A 4,314-nucleotide genomic window follows, 5' to 3' on the forward strand; every position below is an offset into this window, starting at 1 on the left:
TACTTCAACAGACGGAAGACATAAGAGTTTTGTTCAAAATCTCACAAAAGCTAATACACTAATTTAAAAAAAAAAAAAATCTCACTACGAAATCAAAAAGACTGATCCGAAAAGTTGAACTGTTACACTCATGCATTATGATATACAGTACAATGTTAAGTAATGAACATGGGTAGATAAATTATGACGCATTCAATGGCAACATTTCATGAAGGAGGCTGCACCCTCTTCATATATGAAACCAGTTAGCAAGTGTCTGCATTTCCTAACCTCAGAAGCTGCAGTCTTCGTAATGACAAAGTTCTCTCAACAGTTTAGTGCTCAGTGTTCTTAGTCCAACAATGCAACTTAATTCACAAGGTTGTTTTGTTTTGTTTTGTTTTGTTTTTTTGGCTGCACTGGGTCTTCATTGCTGCGCGTGGGCTTCCTCTAGTTACCGTGAGCGGGGGCTACTCTTCATTGCGGTGCGCAGCCTTCTCGTTGTGGTGGCTTCTCTTGCTGCAGAGCACGGGCTCTAAGCGTGAGGGCTTCAGTAGTTGTGGCACGTGAGCTCAGTAGTTGTGGCTCACGGGCTCTAGAGCACAGGCTCAGTAGTTGTGGCTCGTGGGCTTAGTTGCTCCAAGGCATGTGGGATCTTCCCGGACCAGGGCTCGAACCCGTGTCCCCTGAGTTGGCAGGCAGATTCTTAACCACTGAGCCACCAGGGAAGTTCCACAAGGTATTTTGGCAACTCTTAATCTGAACAAGCGTTGAGGCTTTTGAAAAATAAGGCTTTAAGAAATCTTGTCATTTTAGAGCTAAACTTTAAGAATGTGAAAGTTTGAACCCTTACACTTTAAACAAAAAAAAACCTAGAAATTACTGATTGGTTCAAAACGGTTTTATGGAAAAACTAATCTGTAACAAAAGCTTGGCATTGAATGCGAAGGCTCCATGGTTTGAGCAAAGCATAAAAAGTTTCCCAGGGGACGGGACAGGGCAGGAGAGGGCCCGGACGTTTACAACAGCAGGCATTTTCTCTTCCTCTTCTTGACAGGAGGTGAGCAGAGAAGCACTCCAATAGCCTCATCAAACACTGTCTTGGGGCCTTGCTGCGCGAGCGCCGCCAAACACTCCAGGTGTTCTACAGTCCTGATCTCCTTCGCCATGGCTAAGCCCTGTGGGTAGGTGATGGGAATCAGCGTCTTCTCCTTCAGTTTCTCAATTGTGTCTTTATCATCCCTACAATCAAGCTTCATCCCCACCAGGATGATAGGAGTCACATGATAGGACAATGGTGTCACACTTCAGGATACCACTTTGCACATTTTCCAGTGATGCAGGACTCACAAGAGAAAAGCAAATGGAGAATACATCTGTTTGTGGATAGGACAGGGGACGTAATCTGTCAGAATCTTCTCATCCAACTGTATCCCATAAGTCCAGATTGACTAGTTTTCCATCTACCATGACATTGGCAGAATAGTTGTCAAAGATAGTGGGCATATAGTCTCCAAGAAATGCATTGATAACTGATAACTGATCCGTAGGCAAGTTCTCCCTGTAGCTCGGTCTCCCCCTACCACACACCCGATGGCCTGCACGTGGGCTGCTCGCCGAGCTGGGTGGCAGCCGCGCTGAGGCCCGAAGCAGCGAGCTCGGGGCATGGGCTGCAGGCGGCGGGGCGCAGGGTGCCCGGTACCGCTGTCCACGCCGCCTCACCCTCCCTCTCCCTACCAAAAGCTGGAGCCGGGCAGCGGTCACCACCCAAAGCTGCGGAAAACTGCAGAGAAACAGGAAATGCAGAGCACTTACAGCCAGCCTCTCCTCCCCCATGCTGGCACCCACTGCGCCCAGGCTCCAGGGTGGGGCTCCACATTTTCTGAAAAAATTCCTTGAGTATGTACCCCGGCAGAAGGAAAAGAGAATCCAAGAAAAAGACAACAGATTCAAGAAGCCGTAGAACTAATAGAACTAACCCAGGAGAACAATGAAAAGAAATACCAGTAGCACAGCTGTGTAGCTGGCCTAATGAGAAATTAGCCCCAATCAGAACGAGAAATCAGAAGAGCCTGTGAAGAACAACCTCGAAGAAAACAGCATTACCCAGTCCTCTGAGGAAGACGCTAGGATGCTAAGTGCTGTCATGGAATTAAGGCATGCAGCACTTCTGAGCAACAAGGATCTGAGCAACAAGGATAAGAAAGGTAATTAGTGACTCTGGGAAAAGCAGTGAACGGTACATGAAAGTCATGGCCCAGATAAAATGTGAGCTAAATTGTGGCATGATTTTGAGCCACCAAAGAGGTACAGGAAATTGTGCTTTCTGATCCCACAGAGCCAAACTGCCATTGGTCAGGTAATGTGGGAAGAAGCAGGTAACTATTGAATGCTTGGGGCTCACACATCATCTGTTTGGGTTTGTGTCAGGAGTAAGTGATAATTATTTCCTCACGATGTGTTTGTTCTTTTTGAAAGTGATTGAATACTTCAGTAATTTCTCTTGACAAACTATCCCAACAGTAGGCTTACCTCTTCTTTAAAAATTATTTTTAATTTAAAAATATGTACATAGACAGATGAGTTTAGTCTGTTTGTTTAGAGATAAGTTGTACTTTTTGGGTTTTCCAAGAGAAATGACTAAGTTCTACCTAAACTAACAACCATTAAGAAGCATATAGTTGAAAGAAAACATCACAATATCAACCTCTCAATTCAAGTTAAAAAAAGAGAGAAAATTATACAAGGATTAACATCCCTTATTTTGAAGAAAAATCTACTTGAAGTTCCGTAGTGCTTTCTAATTTTAGTGTCTTCTGTTATTGTCCAGTGAAAGTAAATTTTATATGTTTTCCTCAATGTTAATCATCATCTCTGGGTAATGAGATTTTAGGATACTGGCAGATTTGGGTTTTCTTTTTTTATATTTTTCTGAATTTCCACATTCAGAATCTACCATAAACTTGTATGATTTTTATAGTAAAAAATAAAAAAGAAAGTAAAATGGGAAGTAGAGCTATATACATTTTGATGTAGAAATATGTCTAGTATATATTTATAAACCAAAAAAATCAATTGGTGAGCATGACGTAGTGTGTGTGTGTATGAAATCTAGAAAGATAATTGTTGTCACTAGGGAGTGGGGTATAGGCGCTGGCAGGATGAGGGGCAGGGGGTCTATCATATGTATTTTGGTTTTGTTCTGAGCCATATATCTTTTGTACAGTGTGTACATAGTAATTTAATAATTAAAGACATTTCTAAAAGCAGTGGTGGAGGGAGGCCAACCCCTGAGCTTCCAAGTACACAAGCATGCTCAGTCCCCTCCCGCTCTGGTGAGCAGCCATGCTGAGAAGAACTATCTCTCTTTCTTCCTCCAGGCCAAAGGACCCTCCAGAAGGAGAGGCCGTTCCGTGGTAGACAGAGAAACACATCCAGGCTTGACCCACATAACTGCTGCCCAGTGGGCTCTGGGTGAGGGGACCCATGACAGGAAGACCTGATGCAGACAGAACATGCACCCACGTGCTTGGCCAGAGACTGGAGTCAGCCTGGGAATGTGGTCCATGTGTGGACTGGAATCCGGAAGGGAGATGCCCACTGTTCAGGTAGGCAGTCAGCGTTGGGGCATCTGTCAGAAGATAGCAGGCTCACTCCTTCTCAGTCTGCACACCCTCCCTGGGCCTTCCCATCTACTCCGAGGGGTTGGTGGTAGATACCTACATCTTTATTCTCAGCGCTTGTCGTCTCTCTCTGGGCCTTCAGGCCTAGATATCAAAGTATCTTCTGAACGACCCCACCTGACATCCCCACAGGCATCTCAGACTCAACCTGCCCTAAACTGAGCACGGCCTCCCGCCTCCAGGCCCATCCTCTCCCTCTGTGACTTGGTCAGTGCCACCTCCGTCCCCCCACTGCACAGGCCAGAAACTGGCAGTCATCCTCTCCTGCCTCTCCCTGCCTCCCACACCCAGTCAGTCACCCACTTCTAATTCTCTCTCATCCTGGCACAAACCCACTTCTCCCCCCGCTTCCTCCAACAGCGTCACGGGGCAACTGTCAACCTGGCAAACGGTCCTTCCACGCCCACCCCAACTGCAGTCCCATCACTGGCTCCCTTCCTCCCACCTCTTCTTCCCAGAGCGCCCTGCTGAACCAGGCAGGTCTGTTCCTGTTACTCCTCTGCTCACAGACCCTTTGAAGGCACTCCGCAGCTCTCGGTTCCCAGTTCTCTCCTTGGCTCAACAAGCAAAGGTCCCGCATGTCTGGCCCCAGCTAGCTACTCCAGCCTCGTCTCTTACCGCCTCCCCTCACATGAGATCAGCCAGGTGACTG

General features: G+C 46.6%; 1 pseudogene; it reads right to left on the reverse strand.

The window, feature by feature from the left end:
* Window positions 1–998: 998 nt before the first annotated feature.
* LOC102992248 (ras-related C3 botulinum toxin substrate 1-like) lies at window positions 999–1,815 on the reverse strand (annotated as a pseudogene).
* Between the last annotated feature and the right edge of the window lie 2,499 nt (window positions 1,816–4,314).

The sequence above is a fragment of the Physeter macrocephalus genome, unplaced genomic scaffold (assembly GCF_002837175.3).
Source record: "Physeter macrocephalus isolate SW-GA unplaced genomic scaffold, ASM283717v5 random_218, whole genome shotgun sequence".
In the NCBI taxonomy this organism is placed as follows: Eukaryota; Metazoa; Chordata; class Mammalia; order Artiodactyla; family Physeteridae; genus Physeter; species Physeter macrocephalus.